General features: G+C 43.3%; 1 protein-coding gene across 4 annotated transcripts in view; it reads right to left on the bottom strand.

Annotated features, from left to right (window-relative positions):
* The window catches only part of PKIG (cAMP-dependent protein kinase inhibitor gamma), an 80,121-nt gene that overhangs the window by 35,406 nt on the left and 20,318 nt on the right, over positions 1-24,397 (bottom strand). Inside the window, exon 1 of one of the 4 annotated variants that reach the window (XM_005214515.5) lies at positions 9,622-9,761. The gene's annotated coding sequence lies outside the window, so the exon portion shown is untranslated. 4 annotated transcript variants of the gene reach the window in all.

Raw genomic sequence — 24,397 nt, 5'->3', positions numbered from 1 at the left:
AGCTCAGGCTCCTTCAACCCCTTTTCTGGTGGAGCTGAGCAGTTTCTCTGGGAGAAAACCCCCAAGAATTCACTGAACAAGTCCTGGGGGACATGGAAAGAGGCAGCATAAACTATGAGATAAGATAAAGCAGCAAGAGAATTTAACTGTCCTAAGAGACTAACATGAAACAGTCGTGGTAACAAGAGATAAGTAATCGCCTGTGTTTGAAGAGTGCTTGATAAGAAAGACAAATAAAGCCTCTCTGCTTTGGTGTACAGTGGGAAGCAATGTGGCACGTATAGCGATTATGAGCATCAATTTCGGAGCCAGGGATGCAGCTGCTCTGACTCCTATGTGACTTAACTTCTCTGAACCCTTTTTGTTTTTTTTTATTGCAAAATGGGATATGAGGGCCTGCATTTGAGGACACTGAGAATGAAATAACACACGAAAGGGACCTGAAGGTATTTGGCCACGTGAGTGACGATAGATGGAGGCTCTAACTTGTTGTACCCAGTCTCCTTTGAGGACTTCTCTGGGCGTCCAGCGGTGAAGATCCACCTGCCAATGCAGGGAACACAGGTTTGATCCCTGGTCTGGGGAGATCCCATACGTCTAGGGACAACTAAGCCCGTGTGCCACAACTACTGAGCCTACACCCTCGGGCTCGTGTCCCACAACAAGGGAAACTGCCACAATGAGAAGCCTGTGCCCCGCAACGAAGAGCAGGCATCACTAGACAAAGACCGCACACAGCAATGAAGACCCGGCACAGCCAGAAATAAAGAAATGAATAAATTAAAAAGTCTCCTCTGACTCTCACTTGAGGAGAATTAGGTCATTGCTAATCTCCTTTTCCTGGATGGGAAAATGAAACACAAAGAAGCTAAGAGACGTGCCCGAGGGCGTGCGGCTGAAGATGAGAGGCCCAAACTTGGAAATGGAGTTTTTTAACTCCTCCTGAGGTCAGACGCGAGCCACACCACCGCCAGTGCTCCCTCCCAAAACGGTTACTCCACTGAGCCGGGCCCTCAGTTGTAAACGGGATCATCCCCACTGTGGGAAACAGGCAAAGCTTCTTCAAACCAGCGGGGAAGCAGTGGGAGGGAGAGTCTTCCTGGGTTCAGCTGACAGGAAACACTTCGGGCCGCTAGGTAAGAGGGGTGCTTAGCTGCTTTTCTACCAAAATACTGTGTGGCCTGAGGCACGTCAGGGCTTCAGTCGCTCCTCCCCCCAGAGACGCAGAGCTGACTTGCCTTAAAGCCGTTTGGGACTTGGGCCCTATTGGGAAAGAAGCTATTTATAGGTGGGAGGAAGGCTGTGGCAGTGTGTGACTGAACAACAATTTTGATGAATGCTCAGAAAACGCTGATGTTAATCAGAAAAGGTCCCAGCAAACAGAGTGTGTATTAGGAGGGAGCGTGCCACTCTGCAGGCTTTCCCACAGGGTGGTGTGAGACTGCGGGAGAATACGGGGGACACCAGCCTCGTCACCCACAGAGAGCAGCGGTTCACGGACGGAGACCACTTCCTTCTCGCCCCGGACCTCCTGCCTGAGTAGGACCCTGGGCCAGTTAGCTTCTTTGTGCTTTGGCTTCCCAATGGAAAATGAGAATAACAACAGCTTTCCCCCTTCAAAGTTCTTGGGTGATTTACACCACATACTACAAGTTCAAAAATACTTGTAAAAATCAGCTGGCACATCCTAAAGACATCATTTTCTAAGTCTGACTCAGTGTCACCACCCTCTGCCCTGAGCACAACGTGACAATAAATAAGGTCAAGAATGTCAGGAAGCCAGAGAGGAGGGCTGCTGTTTGTCAGGATGAGTAAGGAGCAAAGCCTCAGAGTGCTGGCTGACGTTCTCGCAGATACACTCTGTGTGCAGGGCCCGGAGGCGGGGTGGTGCTCGGCTGGGCCTTTATTCCAGGCATCTGAGTGGGCGTCAGGAAGTGAAGCCAGATCCTGACAGGTCAGTAGACTGACATCACCCTTGGCGCGCTGAAGCACGGTGTGTCACTTGATCGAAAAATACTAGGAAGGCGCTCATTCATAAAAACAAAGACAGCGTTTTCCCCGACAACACGCATTCTGTCACATGAGCCCTGCAGACCGAATAACCGTCCGTCTGTGACAGAAGCCACGAAGAGAGAACTGTGATGGCAGCAGCACAGCCAGTCTGTCCTCTACTGACCACGGCAGGGGACATGCTGCGTGGACCGAGGCCACGCGCTGAGCTGTGAAACCCCCGCTGGATGGCATCCTTACCCAAATCAGCAACAGGAAAGTTATTCACAGTCTCATCCAACGGTTGTGGAAACGCGGACTGGCCGGCCTGCTCAGAGAGCCCCCTGGAGAAAGTGATGGAGCCTGTGCTCCAAGATGGGGCTGCCTGGGCCAGACCTGTCTCCTTGAGACCCTTCCTCTGCTGCCTTCTAAATGTTTCCCTTTAGGAACTCAGTCGATTTCTCCAGCCAGCAGGATTGGCCCCATTTGAGGATAAAGGAAACTGGCAGCTTCGGCACCCGGGGCTGGCCTAAAGGCCCCAGAAGCCCCTTGGCCCCAAAGCTGCCTTTAATTCCCATCCTCTCACCCCTAGTCCTGAAGGGATTTCTCCCGCTGAATTTTCTAAGTACTTGATCTGCTTCTCTCTTAAGAGACTTACCTTTTCTCCTTCGAGTCATATTTATATCTGGATAGAGCTTATTCTGCTGTAGAATTTGAGCTTCTTAAGCAAAAGCTGTGTCTAGTTTATGAGCATTTTGTACATGTTATAAGATACTTATTAAAATAAGGAAATCCATAAATAACAAAAACCTGTACTGTTTATCGTATATCAGATGACATTCTAACTGCTCTATATAAATTACCTCATTTAATCTCGACAAGGATCCTACGAGGCAGGTGTATTTATTATCTCTACTTGACACAGGACAAAATTCCAGACACAGATCACCTGAGTAACTTATTTAGATGGTAACTGATGGATATCTGTTGAAAGGAGTATGTGAATGAATGAATTCTGGCCACCACTAATTACCCACCCTCTGGGCTTCCCTGGTGGCTCAGACGGTAAAGAATCCACCCGCAATGCAGGAGACATGGATTCGATCCCTGGGTCAAGACGATCTCCTGGAGAAGGGAAAGCCAATCTACTCCGGTATTCTTGCCTGGAGAATCCCCATGGACAAAGAAGCCTGGCAGGCTATAGTCCACAGAGTCACAGAGTTAGATAAGAGTAAGTAACTAAACACGCACGCACACACCCACCCTCTAGTCCGAACACCTGTTATTAAAATACAATTAACTTTTCACCCAATCCAAGGCCGGTTTCAGCCGTTACGCCGTTTCAAATGCACTTATTCCCTATGCCACACAGCTGTAAGTTCCCCTTTTTTCCCAGACAAATATAATTGAGAAACATATGGCCTGAGATTTAATAAATGAAAGTAGATTTTCTTTGCTTTCAAATTAGAATCATACTTGCTTATTGTTAAAAAAAAAAATAGGAAAGTAGAAAAGATCAGGGGGAAAAAAAAAGGAAAAAAGCAAGGTGACCCATCATTCTATCACTAGGAACAGCCTATTAATCTCCTGGGGGCACGGACCCAGAAAGAACTGCACCGTCACTCAAAACAGTGTTTGAATTCAGAAACAAGTCATTTGGGGGCGGGGGTGGTTAACTCCACAAAAGATGACAAATGTTTGATATACGAACACCACACTGCCCCTCCCTACCTTTTCCAGCCTTCTTAAAGACCTGCTTCCCCCTAGCAAGAATGGGTTTCAGATGGGGGCAGTTATGGGAGAGGCGCAATCTCCAACTCTTGAGTTAAACAATTTTAGATGTGTTGGCTTTTAGAGCTGAAAAGAGCATGTGGTCTCCTCATTTCTGAGATGGGGAATGCCAGGCCCCAGAAGGCAGGGGTATTTTCTGAGGCTGAGCAGTCTGGTGCTCTAACAGCAGAAGACCTTCTATTGGTTTGAGGTGTGCTCTCTGTGACACTGCACTGTTGAACATGCATCTGATTGGCCCCACCCTCTTTTTTTTTTTTAATACTTATTTATTCTTTTCATTTTTGGCTGCACCAGGTCTTAGCTGTGGCATGCGGGATTTTTTATCTTCCTCACAACAAGTGGGATCTTTAGTTGTGGTATGTGAAATGTTAGTTGCGGTATGTGGAATCTAGTTCCCTGGCCAGGGATCAATCCTGGGCCCCCTGCTCTGAGAGCAGAGAGTCTTAGCCACTGGACCACGAGGGAGGTCCCCCAACCCTCTTATTTTGGTTAACTGCTACTCAGCCATCAGATCTGATTAAATGTCACTTCCTTCTGGAGGTCTTCCCTCTGAACCACATGAGCTGCCCCATGTTTCAGGGTCTCCAGGCACCTTCTGCCTCTCCTAACTTGTTAACATATGTTATTGTTAACACATGTTACATGTACTGTGGGCACCACAAGGTCAATGACATGTCTTCTTCATTCACTGGTACAGAACAGGAAACCCAACAAATAATTTCTAAACACACACACATATCCCGGATAGTCCAGGCTTGTGTATGTATGTGAAAGTCACTCAGTCCTGTCCGACTCTTTGCAACCTGGTGGATTATAGAGTCCATGGAATTCTCCAGGCCATAATACTGGAGTGGGTAGCCTTTCCCTTCTCCAGGGGTTCTTCCCAACCCAGGGATCAAACCCAGGACTCCCACATTGCAGGTGGATTCTTTACCAGCTGAGCTACGAGGGAAGCCCAAGAATACTGGAGTGGGTAGCCTATCCCTTCTCCAGCAGATCTTCCCAACCCAGGGAACGAACCAGGGTCTCCTGCATTGGAGACAGATTCTTTACCAAAAGAGCTATCAGGGAAGCTCTTAATGCAATTCTTTGATGCTTAAAAAAAAAAAAAAGTAGCATGTCTTCTAAACTTTAAACCAGGCTTTCCCTCTTGTCAGGTAGAATCATTAGAGAACAAAAAATTTCATTCCAAATAATTTCTAAAAGATGTTCAAGATGACAGAAGATGAAGTCCAGAGCACAAGGACAGAAAAGGCCCCGTGGAAATGTGGGAAGTCCAGGGAAGCTCTGGGGCTGGGGACGGCGGGCATCAAGAGGATTTGGGAAGAGGACTGAAAATTGGGGGACCCACTGAAGCCCCTGTGCCAGTCAGCTGCCCATGACACACCCTCAGCACACTGAGGGTGAGCAAGCTCTGCAGAGACCCAGGCAGACGGGAGGGCTCTTTGAATAAACGGAATGACTGCCTTGGGGTGAGCCAGGGCTTCGAGTAGGAGAGTAGGCATCCTTATTTTAACTTTTAAAGGACCTTCAGTCTCAGGTGCCCGAGAGTAGGATGCACCCTTCAGGATGGTACTCAGAACTTCCAGCAGCTTCCTAGGCAGCGGTAGGGTCTCTGGGGGCAAATAGACAACCAATTCCGGAGGAAATCAAGGCCTCACTCCTAAAAGGAGGCTTTTATTATCGACTATAAATGGCAGAAAGAAAAAACTATCATAGGGCATCTGATGAAAACCAACAGCATGACAGAGATTGAAATAAAGAGAAAAACAGACTCCACCATGAGAAAAAAGGTTCAGACAAATGGTAAGCTTTATTTTTAAAAATTTTTATGTCTTCAGAGAGATTCTGAAGATCCTGTGTCCATAAAACATAAAATAAACAGACAAAAACAGGCTCTTAAAAATTAACAACATGAAAACTGAAATTGACAACTAAGGAGAAGGGCTGGAAAATATGAAAAGGAGACCTTTCAAAATATAGGGAAAAAACGTTCACAGGACAAAAAAAGGATCTTGATATAGAACAACAATCCAGGAAGTTCGACGTCAGACTAAATAGGAATTCCAGAAAAAGAACAGAATAGAAAGTACAACAGGAAGTTATCTAAGAAATCATGAGGAAAAGTTCTCAGAGACAAAGGGAGGCTGCGTCTTCAAACCGAAAAGCTTAAAAAGCACCAAGAAGATGAAAAAAGACATAGTGTCTTGACCTTTTAGAATTCAAAAAGGAAAAATTGCTACACCTTTGTAGAGAGATTATTTCAATAGAAAAGAATCAAACTGGTATCAGACCTCTTGCCAGCAATGCTGATGCCTGAAGAAAAGGAGCAATGCTTTTCAAGAAAAAAGTTCAAAATGATTTGGGACCTAGAATGTATACTCAGCTAGGCAAAATAAAGACTTTTTCAGAATAGCAAGGACCTAGAACAACTTCACTTGTACAGTGTTTTGTCAGTAAACTTCTGGAGGAGAAATTTACCTAAACAAGGGTTTAAACTAAAAAGTAAGAATTGGAAAAGAAGGATCTAACAAGAGAGGTGAAAGGCATGCTAAAGGATGATGGTGATGACGATTAAGCAAGTGGCTTCAGGGCCTGGCTGACTCTTGAGCCCTGGGGAGCATCAGCCTGATCCAAGCAGGAAGGTGGAAGGTCCAGGGAAATGGACCTCATGGAATTACTTGACAAGCCTGCCAAAAACTATACTCAAAGACTACGGGAAAGTGTGGAAAGACTCAGCATGATGGAACGAGGAAAACTGAGCATATTAAAGCAGAAGCAGTAAGTCCAGAAAAACCATCAGAAAGGAAAAAAAAAAAAATTAGAATGTTATTGGCTTGGCAGTAAATAATATTTACAGTGCCATAACACTGAAAACACTGAATATGAATTTAACCAAAAAACCGTGCTGCAGGGAGGAAAGGGAGAAAAGAATGTGAGCAGGGCTGAGGTGTCTGAACAGAGGCTAAGGCCTCGTGCACCAGCCAAGGAGGTCAACAGGCAAGTTGTCGAAAACTGACAAGTAAAGAGCATCATGGTTGCATGTGGCCCTTGTTTGGATCTGATTTGAAAAATAAATATTTTGAGTTCATCAGAGACCTTTGCTAATAATAATGGATTATTAGTAATTTTATTGTATAATAATGGTAGTACAGTTTTTTTTAAGGAGTCCTTATTTTCTTAGAGATATATGCTCGAGTAGTTATTGATGAAATGTCTAGAATTTATGCCCAAATTATCTGTGAGTAGGGGGAAAACGGCCACTAGCACAGATGAAACAAAACTGGTCGTGAACCTTAGGGCTGAGTAATGAGTGGCCCAGGACCATTCACTATACTATTCTATGATAACATGTTTGAAAATTTCCATAGTAAAAAGATTTACAAGAGAGAGAGATAGCTGTATATTACTTATATATAGGGAGAGAAATTCTAGAACAAACGGCTAACAGGATCAAAACTGTATGCTCTTGGGAGCAAGACAGGAGGGAAGGGAAGAAGGGGTGGGGAACAGGGGAGAGCGTTTTTCTAGTGTAAGTTTATAATGGTATTTGACCTTAAAAAGAACAAAGCAAACCTGTGTGCATGTGCCATTTTGACAAAAATGTTTAAAAAAAGTAATAGAGGGCTTCCCTGTGGCTCAGTGGTAGAGAATCCGCCTGCTAATGCGGGAGACATGGGGAAGATCCCACATGCCATGGGGCAACTCAGCCTGTGAGTCACAACTACTGAGCTTGTGCTCTAGAGTCAGGGAGCTGCAATTACTGAGCCCCCGGCTTCAACTACTGAAGCCCTAGCCTGTGCTCTGCACCAAGAGAAGCCGCACACCACCACTAGAGTAGCCCCGCTTGCCGAAACTAGAGAAAAGCCCTCACAGCAGTGAAGACCCAGCACAGCCAAAAATAAATAAAATAAAATTTAAAAACATTTTAAGTAATAGAGGTAATTTTATTTAGAGAAATGGCAGAAAAATTAAATGGTTATGTCAGGTGAGGGAGTAAGCAGGAGACTGATGCCTTTCTGGACTTGCAGGAATTTTTTTTTTATAATAATTTCATTACTTTGATTTTTTAAAATGTTATCTATTCTTTACCAGTTATTGCCATGAGCATTTTGCAGGGACTTTTGGTAATCTCAACATCTACAAACTGAAGCTATTTCTCCAGGTGAAGAATCCTCAAGTGGCCAGAGTGAATATCTCCACATGAAATGTAACACCACCAGGATATTGCCGTTTATCTATTATCTGCCATTTGTGAGAGTTTTACATGTGTTATTTCTAATCTTCACAACATCGCTACAAGGCAGGTATTGACATTACCATTTTACAGATAAAAAGACTGAGGCTGCGAGGCACTGGCTCATGGGCTTGAGGTCACACAGTCCACAAGGCCAGGCTTGGGAGACCCTTTCCACTTCCCACCTCTCCTTTATAGCCTGCTGTTCAGTATCATCCAGAAAATACTGCTACATCCATTTTCTCATCAACTCCATGAAACAGGACTATCCTCACCTGACAGATGAAGAAGCTAAAGCTAAGAGAAGTTGGGCAACTTGCCCAAGGATCCCAGGATTCCTGATCCTAGTCCGGTCCTTGCTAGCATTCCTGTCCCCTGCGCCCTCAACAACAAAATGTCAAGATCTTCCTAGGCTCCTCGTGGGCATCTGACATGGGAGCCACAGCAGATGAACGTGGCTGAAGCAGGGATTTTAAGAGAAAGAGAGACTTATTTTTTCCAAAGGAAGTAGAGTAATAACTCGTGGAATGTCCTCAGTTGCTCTAACGGCAGCATTTTGCTCGAGTCCCCAATGGTGCTTTGGAAATGTCAGCCGCCCGCCTGCCTGTCTGCCTGGCACACGGCGGGACAGCTGCTGGCATCGGCAGCCCATGGCAGTTCCGACCACCGCACCGCTCTTCTTAGCTCCAACAGAAGGGAACGAGTCGTATGTGCTTCTGCCCCGAAAACTGAACGTCTGTGTCGCCTCAGTCTACTTTCAGTCAACAGCCAGGTGGTCCCAGGGCTTTTTAGAGCTGCCGGGAATCTCAGGTCTGGGCTCCTCTGGAGCAGAGGCAGGTCTGCAGAGATGCAGGACAGGCGGGGGCAGGGTGGGAAGCATAGGTAGGGAACTGAAGGGCCCAAGGATGGGGTGCCCCCCATCATCTCAAGCCCTGGGGTACCGCGGGTCGCTGATGGCAGCCTAAGAGCGCAAGCTACTGCTGCTCCCCAGGCAGCTCTGGCAACTGAACAATGACCAAACCACAGCTAGAGGGGAAGAAAGCTGTTTACTTGAGCTCAAACTATTTATAGCACCAGCAATCTGCACATATTTGGATGACAAATCTCTGGGCTTCAAGTGAGCGGTGCTTTGCTCCTGGACAATTTCACCGAACACATTCCCTCCCCACGCCACCCCCAGACTATCCCCCCTCACCCAATCATGAACACATGTTGCCCTTGGGATGTTTTACTTAAGTTGCTGAGTGAGTTTAAAAAGATCATAAAAAGAAATCGCATTTTAAGAACTAGTGACGTTTAATCCATTTGTCTACGGGTTTAAGCTACACAATGTTATTCTAAGGCTTGAATCAGACATTAAATTCTAATACCATGTAACTGCTATTAAAAAAAAAAAAAAACTGAGATAAAAACAGGACCTGAATGAAGTCTGTAATTTAACATGTGCTATATCATTTAACGTTGCGGCTCCAAGCTTAAGACCTACAAAGAGAATGTTTCTTATGACACAGTTTATGTAGGTTGATGAAAGGCTTTACCGAAGAGATCCACAAACAATACGCAATCATAGATGCATTACAAACAAATAAAGGAGGTCTTCTTACCCACTGACTCTGGGGCAGAAGCAGATGTAGGCTTCAGAGCTGGGCAGGCCCCCTCCCCTGGCCGCCAAGCAGGAGAGGGTCTGACTGTAACAGAAAGAGGTACGGAGCCCTCTGTGTAGGTTTAACTCACAGGAGGTACTAGATCCTTGCCAACAAATTCGTTTGGAAAAACCAGCTTATCTCTAAAAGCTGCCTTGTTTGTATAGTAAAAGCAATGCTTGATCAGCCATCTCCCCTGAGCCAGGCACTGTCTAATTCCGGAGGAGGAAAGCGGCGGTTGATCCCCATGGATATTGGCTAAAACGCTGGTGGCTTCCAGTCCTATTACAGGGTGCAGATGGGCACTGGCACAGAGAGAAAGGGCAGAGCAAAGGGAGGCTCAGAGTCTGAGGGCTGATGCTGGACAGTTCACTGAGGGAGGGAGGACAGAAGGGATTCCTCGGAGGTATCAACTGGTTTTATCTTTTCCTCCTGCCTGTGAAGCTCATTAGAAGACAGACAGAAAGCTCTCTAAGACAATCTCTTGACGCCCCTTTTTAAAATCAGGAGAAAGGTGCCCGTGAGGGCGAAGAAAAGAAACATGTCTATACACAGAGGGAATGGAATTTTAAGAAATTTTTTTGCAGGTCAATTTGTCAGTATTTAGTCAATTTATGCAGAGAAGGCAATGGCACCCCACTCCAGTACTCTTGCCTGGAAAATCCCAGGGACAGAGGAGCCTGGTAGGCGGCAGTCCATGGGGCCTAGGAGTTGGACACAACTGAATGACTTCACTTTCACTTTTCACTTTCATGCACTGCAGAAGGAAATGGCAACCCACTCCAGCGTTCTTGCCTGGAGAATCCCAGGGACGGGGGAGCCTGGTGGGCTGCCGTTTCTGGGGTTGCACAGAGTCGGACACGACTGAAGCGACTTAGCAGCAGTAGCAGCAGTCAATTTATGACCACCACTTTTTTTTTTTTTTAATTTTAAAAATGGAAGTGTAGTTGATTTACAATGTTGTGTTAATTACTGCTGTACAGCATAGGGATTCAGTTGTACATACAACTGAATACATTCATATACTTTCTTTAAAAAAAAAAAAAAAAACTCTTTTCCATTATGGTTTATCATAGAGTACTGAATGCAGTAGGACCTTGTTGTTGACTCATTCTATATATAAAAGCTTATATCTGCTAACCCCAACCTCCCACTCCAACCCTCCCCCATCAACCCCCTCCCCCTTGGCAATCACCAGGAAACACCCACCTACCTATCACATCACTTTAATTGTCTGAACAGCACTGTTCTTTTTCCTGTTCATTAATCTGTTTACTGCCAGTCTTTCATTGTCCCCTCCCCCACTCCCACATTAAAATGCCAGCTTTGTAAGAGCAGGGACCAGTCTTTCTAAGTACACTGCTCTTTCTATGTGTTGGACACTGGCCAGGGACATACCATTCATCATCTTTCAGTCCTCATGGCCACAAGAGGTTTCTGTTATCAGCTCCACTTAACATAAGAACAAACTGAGGTTCAGATTAAGTCTGTGTCTGACTCTTTGCAACCCCATGGACTGTAGCCTACCAGGCTCCTCCGTCCATGGGATTTTCCAGGCAAGAATACTGGACTGGGTTGCCATTTCCTTCTCCAGGGGATCGTCCCAACCCAGGGATGGAACCTGGGTCTCCCGCACTATAGGCAGATGCTTTACCGTCTGAGCCACCAGGGAAGTTATAAGTCTAGTGAGTGGCCACCAAGTTGGCAGTGGGAATGTGAACACTGGTGTGTGTGTGTGGGTGTGTGTGTGTGTGTGTGTGTGTGTGCACGCTCAGTGATGTTTGACTCTTAGCAACCCCACGGACTGTAGACCACCAATCTCCTCTGTTCGTGGGATTTTCCAGGTGAAAACACTGGAGTGGGTTGCCATTTCCTACCCCAGGGGATCTTCCTGACCCAGGGATCAAACCTGCGTCTCCTGCAATGGCAGGCAGGTTCTTTACCACTGTGCCACGTGGGAAGCCCAAAGCTCTTAACTACCTTTCTCCAAATGAACCAACATTTCAATGTACACACTTAAAAAAAAAAAAGTTATTTATTTGGCTGTGCCAGGTCTTAGTTTCGGCATGAGAGTTCGTTAGTTGCGGCATTCAGGATTTTTACTTGGGGCCCACGAACTGTTAAGCTGTAGCACGTGGGATCTAGTTCCCTGGGCAGGGACAGAACCCAGGCCCCCTACCCTGGGAGCACAGAGTCTTAGCCACTGGACCCCCAGGGAAGTTCTATCACCATGCACACTGTCTGACCAAGCAATTCCAGTTTTGGAAATTTATTACATGGAAATAATCAGACAAGAACAGATAATCAGACAATTAGATATGTCTCAATTTATCACAGATTGCTTATGTAGCAATATATTGGAAATATGTTTAGGCAAGTCACCAGTTAGCCATAAGCCTCAACTTTGCTTTTTGGTAAACAGGGGCCCCATCTCAGAGACACTGTGAGAATTTTATGAGACAATGCACTGTACCTGGCTCACAATCACTGTTTTGTTATTATATGCATTTAAACCTCTGAAAAGATACAGAATATACCAAACTGGATTCCAGATTTCATTAAGTGGTATACTTCCGTGTTGTTCTAATTTTTATAAAATGCATATTAGTGTTATACTCTTCAAAAATAAATGTATTACTTAAAAAAAAAAAAGAAGAAGATGAGGAAAATAAAGTTGGAGGAACTTAAACAGAAGAAAAAACTCAGTTTTTAGGAGAGGGAAACTTGTTTAGTAGATCTCAAATAAAAATGTTCCTGCCCTTTTGTTCTATGTAAGAACAACATCTTCAATGTGCTTATAGGCTCTACATCATTGCAGAGCCTACATTCATAGTGAAGTGAAAGTGATTTTTAATACAGGTCTACAGGATTTTTTAGATGGCTTCATGAAATTTGAGAAAATGTTGAAATGTGTATACAAAAAGAAGAAAGTCTTTATAACCATATCTGCCTTCTGAACAGAAAGGCTCCTGTCAAGTGGAAGGCCCTCTTGGCTGCTAATCCTCTTTTGGGGTTCAGCCATGCAAAAAGAGAAATAAAAGCTAAAGGTTTTTATTGCCAAGTAGCTCTGCGCAGTAATGAAAGGTGAACTGGACTTTTAAGGGAAATCTGTGAGGAAGAGCAGAAGGGGATGGAGCTAGGAGTCCAGAAGATGTCAGAGGTCTGGGTTTTCTGCTACACCGTGACCCCCTTCTGGGATTTTCCAAACATCAGCAAAGATGATGACATAAAAGCTCTTTGTGGGTGTGTTCTTTGTTCTTGATGGAAACCAGGAGGGGACTGAGTTTCTATTATGAGCTGACAGGTTGAGAAACAGAAAGAGGTGGCAGAGATGACTAGGAGAACATAAGCCACTCCTTCCCCACGAAGGAATCTTTACAATCTTGGGGAACTTTGGACTTGTACAGCGCAGGAAGCCTGGGGTCACACTGCTCACTACAGCACGTGAGGCCAGGGGTCACGCTAACCTGATCTAGATATCGAAGTGCTAACTCCTCCTGGATACGGTATGGTTCATTTATCAAGTGGGGTCAAGGTACAAATCAATACGACCGTGTGTGCAGGAAAATGAGTAGGCTAGAGGACTCTATCCTGTTGAAAAGCTTTCCACAGTTTGTGCGGTGATTTCTATTTATTTTTGGTCACATACTCCTTTGAGAAGGCGATGAAAGCTAAGATGCGGCTCTTCAGAAAATGCCTGTCTTCAAATGGATCTGATTTCAAGGGGTCTGTGGGAACCCCTGAAGGCCCTCTCTGGATCCGTGACAGGTCCAGAGATCAAGCTCAAGAACTCTTGCTCTAGGGAAACCACAACAGTGTTGAAGGACACTGGTTGTTGTTGACCGTGGGGACCACAAACCATCTTGTAGTTTGCAGAAGGCCTAAGAACACTGCCAGCATTCATTTGTTTATAAACATTTGTTGGAGACCTAACACACCAGGTCCTGATGGTATAAATGCAACATGATCCCTGTATTCATGGAATTCCGGTCAACTGAGGGGAGGAAATAAGAAGAAAGACCGCAACACGAGGATGGGGTGAGCCACCTACGTTTGAGACTAACCTCACCCCTCAACTGCCCTTTTGGCTCCAGGGTTTGTTAATTACAAGTGAAAAGACAGGTGGGAACAGATTTACACGAATACTGAGGACAAGCAGAGGAAAGCAGCGCCCGACCAGGACACTGGGGCCACTGACACAGGCGGCTGGCTCTTCCGTGGGCTTGGGATTCCCCGTGTCTGCATAAAAATATCCCATCCCCCCACAAAAAACTGAGCTTTTTTCCTTTAAGAGTAACCATGGATTTTTTTTCAATGTTACTTTTTTAAAAAGGAGTTAACAATAGAGTTCTTTTCCTTAATAAAGAGTAACCACGGACTTTTTTTAATGTTACTTGAAAAAAAAAGCAGATAACAAACGCAAAGATTCTTCTGAAAAAGTCATGTACGCTAAGAGAAGCCTATGTCCACATGGCTAGTTTACTTTGTTAGATCAGCAATTATTTCCCAGGCTCTGAAATAATAATACTTGATATTTGCATTACATGGGACTTTCACATGGACTGTGTCCCTTTTTCTACAAAACATCCTGTCACAGATAATTATACTCCGATTTTATAGAAGAAGAAATGGAGGCAAAGAAGGGCAGAGAGACTTGCCGAGGGTCATTTTTTTTTTCAACTTTAAAAAAAATTTTTATTTATTTATGCCTGCACTGGTTCTTCGTTGCTGGGCTTTCTCTAGTCGCAGCAAGCAGGGGCTACTCTCTAGTTGCGGTGCGTGGGCTTCTCATTGTGGTGGCTTCTCTTGTTGCAGAGCACCAGCTCTAGGCTGGTGGGCACAGTAGTTGTGGTACATGGGCTTAGCATCCTGGTGGCATGTGGAATCTTCCCGGACCAGGGATTGGACCTGTGTCTCCTGCATTGGCAGGCAGATTCTTAACCACTGAACCACCAAGAAGTCCACCTAGGGTCATATACAGCTTTTAAGTCCTGCAGCCAAAATCAAAATACAGACCTACCTACCTTTTCCCAAACTTAGGGAAGATGACAGTAATGACAGAAACAGGCACGTCAGGAAAGGCAGCAGCCTTGAGGGACAGGGAAGAGGGAAAATTTGTTACTGTGGCATCTTTTAAGTATAGGTGTTGAAATCACATGGACTTAAAGGAAAATCCTGGCTCCCTCCTCCACTTCCTAGCTGTGTGACCTCAGGCAAATCACTTCACCTCTCTGAATTCTGTCATCTCATTTGTAAAAGGAAGAACATAACAGTGTCTATCTCATTTGAATGAGGGCAGGCCGAGGGGAGAAGAGCAGGTAGAGTAATGTGGAGGCATGATAATTTCATTTTGCACAGAGGGAAATTAAAGGATAGAGAGAGAGTGGGTTAGGACACTGGCCACTTATATCAATACAGTGAACCAAATATCCTCAAACCTTCCTCCCAGACACCTCTGCATCTGTCTGTCCTATCTGGGTGTTTATTTTTATGTACATGTATTACTTTATATTTTTGTTAAACTCGCAAAGGAACCATAATAAATAGTAATGTTATAAATAATGTAAATATACATTTTAGAAGAAAAAAATTGAATCTTACGATGACAGGAAAAGGTATTCTGCTTTAAACGTGCCGTATCAAAGATTTCTTTTTAACGATAATGCTTAGTGTCATGGGGCTCTGGGAACATGTAGGTAAGGAGGGAAACTGGTACGATAGTTTCAAATTGCCAAAGGCAATTTGGCAACATATGCAGAAATCCTTAAAATTATACATGCACAGGTTCGGGGAGGGGGGGTGGGTTAAGGACATGGACATGGAAACTGTACTTTTGGCTCAATTTTGCTTGAACCTAAAACTGGTCTAAAAAATAAAGTTTACTAATTTAAAAATACATTCATGCCCTTCGACCCAGCCATTTGATTTCTAAGAATTTACTTAGAGAAGACATTATGGATGTGTGCAAAGACGTGACTCAAGGTTGTTCACTCCAGCATGGCTAAGAACAGTGAAAACCTGAAAACAATCCTAAAAGTCCACATGAGGGAGTAGCTAAGTAAACTTCAGTACATTTATAGAATGAAATATTAAGCAGTCCTAAGTGATACTATAGAAGCATTTCTAATAACATGAAATGTCTCATTTAATGTTTAAGTGTTAGTCGCTCAGTCGTGTCTGACTCTTTGCGACCCCATGAACTGTGGCCCGCCAGGCTCCTCCATGGAGGAGAACTTGTCCATGGAGTTCTCCAGGCCAGAATACTGGAGTGGGTTGCGGTTTCCCTCTCCAGGGGATCTTCCCAGCTCAGGGATCGAACCCGGGTCTACCTGCATTGGAGACAGATTCTTTACCATCCGAGTCACCAGGGAAGCCCCATTTAATGTTTATGTATGTATATAAAGGGGCTCATGTTTGTTAAACAGAAAATAGTATTTTGCATTAAAAATGAATGAAACTATCAGTAATACCACAGGTAACTTTTCATTTTCTTCTTTCAGCTCATTGGTATTTAAAATTTTTTCTGGCAAAGCATTCTTTTTGTAACAAAAATACAGTATTATTTCTATAAAAGGAAAACATATAGAAAGTTATTTTTAAGTTCCTTTGGTCAATACATACCAACTGCTACAATTAGGCATACACTCTAACTTGTGAGAGACACATTGGTAGTTATTTATAACAGTGAAAAAAATGGAAACAGTCAAAATATCAAACACACTGGCCATTAAAATAATGGAGAGAGACATGAGCCACGCTCCATCAGGGCCCTGTTCCCAACCTCTACCCCCCTGACCTGGCCCAGAAGGTGAGGCGCCAGCCTGGGCCTGGCACAGAGGATCGTTCCTACATGTGGGAGATGTACAAGAAAACCAGCTGGACCAAGACCTGTAGGAGGAGCAAGGAGAGGAGCACTGAAGCCGCACAGGAAGGTGGGGGGAGTCTTCAAGCTCTGCCCAGGTCCCTCAGCCGTGACCCAGGCCACTTGAATGACTGGGATAACCGACAAGCGTAAGGAGAGAGAAAGGAAAAGGAGACAGGATGGAGGGAAAGCAGGTCCTCGGAAAGGAAAACAAAGTAAGTGAAGAAAAAGGAGGATTTTGGAAAACTGAGACAGAGACGACAGTGTGAGGCAGGGCCTGTAAAATGGAATTGCCCTGAGCAGCCTCAGAGCTCCTTAGACAGAGCCCCGCCTCAAAAGCTTTGATAAGACAATCAATCACAGAGGAAGGACCCTGGAGCCTTCTTCTCATTTCCCATGACGGACTGTATTGCTCTCGGCAGCTCCGTGATACTTATACATCCAGTGGATTCCAGTACAACGAAAGATTAGATCAAGGACAAGGCTGATAGCCCATCGAACTAAAGGTAGCTTCAAACTAATGTGCACCACCGTCATGCTTTATAAGAGAGACTGTTTATTAGAAGGCTACAAAGAGGCTAATGCGTCCAGAGATGAAAATTCTTTGCCAGGAAAAAATTCCAGGCCTGAACCAGTGCAGTCTTTAAAGACAGCAGACTGGCAAAAGATCAAAGGGATCCTTCCTCCGCCATGGGAGGACAAAGGCTGTTGGCTGAGAGATAAGAAGACTCTGCAAATACTTAGGTTGAAGATTTTTAAAGTTCCAATTAGGAAAACAGAAAGATGATATACTTGAAGATAAATTTAAAGGCAACAAATTCGAAAGAGAACAAAAGCAGACAGGATGCTTCTATGAGAGAAACTAGCGCAAGCTGACCAAAAGCCCATAAATAGTCAGTGTGAACTCGAGATAAGAAAAATTAGAGAGGACAAATACACTGAGACTTCTCTATCCCATGGATCCCATGACAGGAGAACCAGGCTCCTGCCTTGTGCTTCCCTGGTGGCTCAGATGGTAAAGAATCTGCCTGCAATGCAGGAGACCTGGGTTCGATCCCTGGGTTGGGAAAATTCCTGGAGAAGGGAATGGCAACCCAATCTAGTATTCTTGCTTGCAGAATTCCATGGACAGAGGAGCCTGGCGGGCCACAGTCCAAGGGGTCGCCAAGAGTCAGACACGACTGAGTGACTAACATTTTCATTTTTCAAGATCAGAAGACTTCAAAGTGGACTAAATATATTACATGTGGTCAAAGAGGAGAAGAACAAAGTTTGTGGTCCCTAAAATTCTTATGCACCAACTGCTAACTCCATTTTTACAAATTCAGCAAGAATGATTCTGACTTAATGGCCTTAAGCTACAGGAAAGACTGATCTTCCAAGGACTCTTCAGCATCCATTAGTTTCTGGCCATATACCAAGATTATGCATACGTTATCACAGAGCGTTTCTCAGACTTCTAACAATGGAACCCTCTATGAGCTGAAGTCACTGTTTTATCTCAAGCTGAGGGCTAAAAGGGACACTTTAACAGAGCAAAGGCAAAAATAAAATAAAACATTTTAATTATAGAAATAGAACCCGTAGTTTCTTTGTTGTTCTTGTCTTAGTTGCTAAGTTGGGTCAACTCTGGAATAGGTTGCCATTTCCTTCTCCAGGGGATTTTTCTGACCCAGGGATCAAACCCACGTCTCTTGCACTGGTAGGTGGATCCTTTACCACGGAGCCACCTGGGAAGCCCATAGTTTCTTTGGACTCTAGCAATCAAGACAGGCTTGCAGCGCTGAACGTACTGATCAGCGCTGACACTCCAGGTGAAGCTTTTGACTGAAGGGGCTAATGTCTCAAGGGAACCCTGATGAGGACATCATGTAACTTAGGGAACTTCAAGAGGCCTAGAAGGAATGTTGGAGCTCTGTCTCAGTCTCTAAGAACCGTCTTGCCTAGAGTGTGTCTCCCTGAACAAATAACCAATAGTCTTAAAAAACTTGCACAGCAAGTAACTTCTGTTGCAACTACTCAACTGTCACAGTGCAAAAGCAGCCAAAGACCATGTGTAAACCAATGAGCATGGCTGTATTACAATAATAGCTTACTTACCAAAACAAATAGCAAGTTAGATTTGACCTGCAGGCCAGAGTTTGCCCACTCGTCATTAGAGGATGGGATGCTGGTAGCCAATGGCATGTAATGCTGAAAGGGTTGTAAAAGTCATCACCTATGGCCATCCCAAGTAAAGTACATACTGAATGCAAAGCTGTTTCAAACTCAGGTGTTGGTGCTGTAGGCCAATGACGGGCATGAGGAATATAAAGGTCATGAAAGTACATTTAACTGCACTGAAGACCTTAAATAAAATTATGAACCCAGGTTATAGAGCTGTTATGGGGCAGAGTTTCCGATGTCCAGCATCTAATACCACTTGTGCTGAATAACTGAGTCAAGGCAGCAATGGTGTATTCTCTAAAACAGTCCTCCTTAGTGTGACTGGGCTGCTGCTGCTGCTGCTAAGTCGCTTCAGTCGTGTCTGACTCTGTGCGACCCCATAGACGGCAGCCCACCAGGCTCCCCGGTCCCTGGGATTCTCCAGGCAAGAACACTGGAGTGGGTTGCTATTTCCTTCTCCAATAGTGTGACTGGGTATTTCTATGGAAACATTGCCTCTGACTGCTTTATTTCCATCTGTGTAACATTAAAGTCCAGACTTATCAACTTCCTGGAGACTGTAAACTACTTCTGCTTAAACCAGCTAGAGTGGATTTTGTGGCTTAGAATTTCAATTTTCTATTTACAGCTGGTGTATAAAAAATACAACTGATTTTGTACATTGATTTAGTATTGAGCAAACTTGCAAAACTTTCAACTTTAATACAGTAATGTTTATATAGAATTCTTCTGCGGTTTCTACATAAACAATCATGTCATCTATAAACAGTAAGTTATTAATTCTTCCTAATACTTACACATTTCATCTTTCTTTTCTCATTGCAATTGCTAGAACTTCCAACAACTGTTGAATAGACATGATGAGAATGGGCAACTCTGGTTTCTGAACTCAAAGTGAAAATTTACCATTCAGTATGATACCTGCCAGAGAAGGCAATGGCACCCCACTCCAGTACTCTTGCCTGGAAAATCCCAGGGATGGAGGAGCCAGGTAGGCTGCAGTCCATGGGGTCGCTACGAGTCGGAAAGGACTGAGCAACTTCACTTTCACTTTTCACTTTTATGCATTGGAGAAGGAAATGGCAACCCACCCCAGTGTTCTTGCCTGGAGAATCCCAGGGACGGGGGAGCCTGGTGGGCTGCCGTCTATGGGGTTGCACAGAGTTGGAGACGGCTGAAGCGAAGCAGCAACAGCATGATATCTGCTATACCTGTTTTATAGTTATTTCTTCACCAGATTAAGAAAGCTCCCTTTTATTCCTAGGTGGCTAAAAGTTATTGTTGTTGCTGTTTTAATCAGGAATTGATGCCGAATTATATATACAGTCATCGTTTTCCCCTTTTAATGTGTCAGCAAATTATACTGAGTCCTTCATGTGAAATGAATCTTGCATTTCTGAAATAGACCCAACTTGGTCTTATCCCTTTCATATACTGGGCTTCCCTGGTGGCTCAGCTGGTAAAGAAACTGCCTGCAGTGCAGGAGACCTGGGTTTGATCCCTGGGTTTGGAAGATTCCCTGGAGAAGGGAATGGCTACCCACTCCAGTATTCTGGCCTGGAGAATTCTATGGACTGAATATCCATGGGGTCACAAAAAGTCGGACACAACTGAGCAACTTTAACTTCACATATAGAGCAAACTGTATTTTTCCAAAGATGGCCTCAACAATATAATCTCATCCCACATGCTTTTACAACGTGACCTTGACACCTCTCCCTTTGGGTGGTAGGTTCTATGATCCTTTTCCTGGAATCAGGATGGGACCTTTGTAATTTTTTCAACCAAGACAGCACTATGGGTGTGGCAATACGTGAATTTCAAGACTAGATTATCAAAATGCTAAGCACTTCCAATTTGCTCTCTTGGGACCCTGCACTTGAAACCAAGCTGCCATGCAGTAAGAAAGCTTGAACTACCCCATTCCGACAGACCACAGGGAGAGGTCACATGCAGGCACTCCAGTTGAGATGAGCTGAGTTTCTACACAACAGCCAGCTGAGGGTCTTTATGACAGACAGCATCAGCTGCAGGACCTGCAAATGAAAATGCCTCCAGATGATTCCAAGATTCTCTTTGAGACTTCCAAACACGCGGCCCAGACAACACGGAGCAGAGGTAAGCCATCACCATTTTGCCCTGTCCAGATTCCTGACTCACAGAATCCGTATCGTAATAAAATAGCCATTTTAAGCCATAGCATTTTGGTTAGTTTCTTATACCACTGTAGTAAGTGAAATACTGGATTTTGCTTTGCTAATATTTAGCTTAGCAAATATCCATGAGTAAAATGGCCTGTGATTTTTCTTTTCTCATAATGTCATTATCAGGTTTCTTAGTTTTACTAACCCCTTTTTCTACTCTCAGGAAAAGTTTGTGTAATATTAATTCTTTCTCTTAAATGTTTGATATAACTTCCCAGTAAAGGCATATAGGACTGCAATTTTCCTTGTGGAAAGGTTTTTAATTGGTGATTTAATTTTTATTAACAGTTATATTACTCATAAATTTATTCACCTAAATTTCTAAAATTTTTGACATAAAGTTGCTCATTATATCTTACCTTGTTCATAACTATGTGATCCCCCTTTTCACTCCTGACTGGTTATCTGTACCCTTTTTTCCTTTTCTTGATCAACGTTGCTGAAGTATGTAATTTTCATCAGTCTTTTCCAAGAACCAAGCTTTGCTTTCATTGGTATTCTCTATTACACATTTGCTTTATACTTCATTCCTCCTCTTTTCCTTATTCTTTCTTTCCCCTTATTTTCTTGATTTTGTTTTGCTTTTTCTGACTTAAGATAAACATTTGCTCAGTTTTTAGCCTTTCTTCTTCCCTAATACATGCATTTAAGGTTCTATACTTTTGAATCTGCGATGCACCTCTTTTAATAGTTCTGGGAAATGCTCAGCAGTGATCTCTCCGAGTATTACCGCTGTACCAGTTTTGTTCTTCTCCTCGGATTCCAATTACAGTTGACCTTTGAATGACAAGGATTTGCACTGTGCAGGTCCACTTGCGTGTGAATATTTTTCAATAGTACACACTGCAGTGTTACACAGTCCATGGTTGGTTGATTCCACAGACGTGGAGTTGCCACAGATTCAGAGGGGTGACTCTAAGTTATACACAGATTAAACCCCTGTGTTATTCAAGTGTCAACTGTAAATGTATATTAGACATTCTCACTGTATCCTTTTAAATTATCTTACCATCTTTTCTGTATTTTTTATATTTTTGTCTTGTGATGGTTCATTCTGGATCACTGCCTTCTAATCTATCTCATAGTTCATTAACTCTCTCTTCACCTACGTAACCTGCTTTTAAATCCACTGTGTTCTTGTTTTCAGTTATTACATTCCTCAGTTCTAGAATGTCTAGTTGGTTCTTTTTTTCAAATCTCTTGTTATTTTTAACAATGTCCAGTTACTAACTGACATTTTCACTCTTGGCTTCTGTTTCTTTTTAGATAGTGAATGTGGTTGTTCTGGAGTCTGTGTCTGATACTCCAATATCTCATGGTTTTGAGAATATTTTTATTGTTTTCATGTTCTAGTTCTTTTCATGGGTGTCCTATTTTCCTTGTGAATCAATATTTCCCTTATGTGCTGCTCATTATATAAAAAAAATTATTGAGAGGACGATTATTCTTATGCTCAGGATGATAACATCTTCCCCTAGAGAGGATTTTGTCACTTGTTTCTATCAGTTGCCCAATGATGCCATTAGCTTAGGACAATCAAGATAAAGCTTCCCTGGACCTGGAAGCTTAGTGGTAAGGCTATGTTCAAGATCCCCTTTATGTTTTAGGGGTTCCATTCAAACTGGGGGTGTGATTTATTCGAGTCTCCATCCTTGACAGTCAACAAATTATAAACTCTGCCCTCATGGGTGAGTCTACCAAAAGCACTGCTTAACCTCACCAATGCTTTCTTAGGATAAGCAGATGTTTTCAGGGCAAAAATGACTTTGCTAGCAAGGCTTACCTGTCTTGATTTTTTCATTCTTCCAGATGTTGGGATGGGAATCCTTCAATATCTTGCAAACTCACTGAAGCTTTTGAGAAAATGTTTTTACGTCTTGTCCAGCTTTCTAAGCTGTCATCAGCATGGTTGATTCAAATGACCTAGACTGCCACAACTGGAAGGAGAATTCCCACCATATGTCTTGGAATAACTTGTGAATTTTGTACTATAAAATGGTATTGTCTACTCAAATAAATAAACATATTTTTGAAAAGATAAGAAGTAGAGTGATAGAAGGATACAACACTGAGAAAACATCACGTGGAAAGGAGAAAAGAAAGGGACGTTCATTTACCTTTTAGCATTTTATAGAACAGCTACAGGAATATCTTAGATATTGACAAACATGTTAATTTTTAATGGAAAAATAAAAGGAGCTTATCAAAACCTCTTGATACATGTATTCCTTGGTAAATCTTGAACTTATATACTCTAGCCATTTGGGCTTGGTTTTCCACCTGCTTTAATGCTTTGTGACATTCATAGAATATCTGGTTATAAGGAACTCTGTATCTTGTAATTCAAAAGAAAGCCAGTTCAGTCTGTAGTTTAGAGTGGAAACTAGTGAAAACTTCCAAGGATGAAAATGGAAATAGCCATCAAAATTTTAAGCATAGGACTTCCTTAGTAGTCCAGTGGTTAAGAATCCTCTCTGCAAGGCAGGGAATGTGGGTTCGATCCCTGGTCAGGGAACTAAGATCCCACACACCTCAGGGCAACTAAGTCCCCAAGCTGAAGCTACTGAAGCCCATGAGCCCTAGGGTCCATGCACCCCAACAAGAGAAGCCACCTCAATAAGAGGCCAGCACACCACAGTAAGCCCACATGCAGCAACACCCAGCACAGCCAAAAGTAAATAAATAAAAAAAAAAATTTTTAATGGACTTAAAAAAAAAAAACTATAATACTGAATTCAAGAGCACATTAAAAGATCATACACTGAAATCAAATTTAATTTACCCCTGGATGCAAGAATGGCTTAACATAGGCAAATCAATAAATGCAACATACTACATTAACAGAAATGAAGGATAAAAATCATATGACCATTTCAGTAGATTCAGAAAAATCACCATCCTTTCATGATAAAAACGCTCAACAAATAATGTATATAAGAAATGTAACTCAACATAATAAAGGCCACATATGACAAGCCCACAGCTAACATCATACTCAACAGTGAAAACCTGAAAGCTTTTCCTCTAAGATCAGGAACAAAACAAGGATGCCCCAGTCCTGCCATATCTGTTTAACATAGTCCTGGAAACCCTAGCCAGAGCATAGTAACACGTTCAGTGATTTCTGGCACTGTGTCAAAAACCCAGATATTGAAATAGTCAGAACATTTAAATGATAAAAGCTTCAGTAAATCCCTAAAACCGCAAACTGTAACAATATTTTTAATACCCGACTTCTAGAAAAGGAAAATGTCACGTGTATGGTAGGTAACAAACAAAAAAAAATCAATAAGGTGACTGTTTTCCTGCGTTTCATCAATGAAGTTGGGAGAAACACTGCCTGGAAAGCCGGGCATGCTTTCAGGAGGCTTCCTTCAAAATGTAGGTGGCCTGGGACTCCTTCCAGGGAGACCTTGGAAAACCACAATCTTCTGTGCTCTGTGTAGATGCTCCAGATCCTACAAAGCACGTAGGGGTTTGTCCTCTGCTAAAAACATCTTAGGAA

The sequence above is a fragment of the Bos taurus genome, chromosome 13 (genome assembly GCF_002263795.3).
Source record: "Bos taurus isolate L1 Dominette 01449 registration number 42190680 breed Hereford chromosome 13, ARS-UCD2.0, whole genome shotgun sequence".
In the NCBI taxonomy this organism is placed as follows: domain Eukaryota; kingdom Metazoa; phylum Chordata; class Mammalia; order Artiodactyla; family Bovidae; genus Bos; species Bos taurus.
Note: the sequence above shows the minus strand (reverse complement) of the source record. Positions and strands in the feature narration are given on the sequence as shown.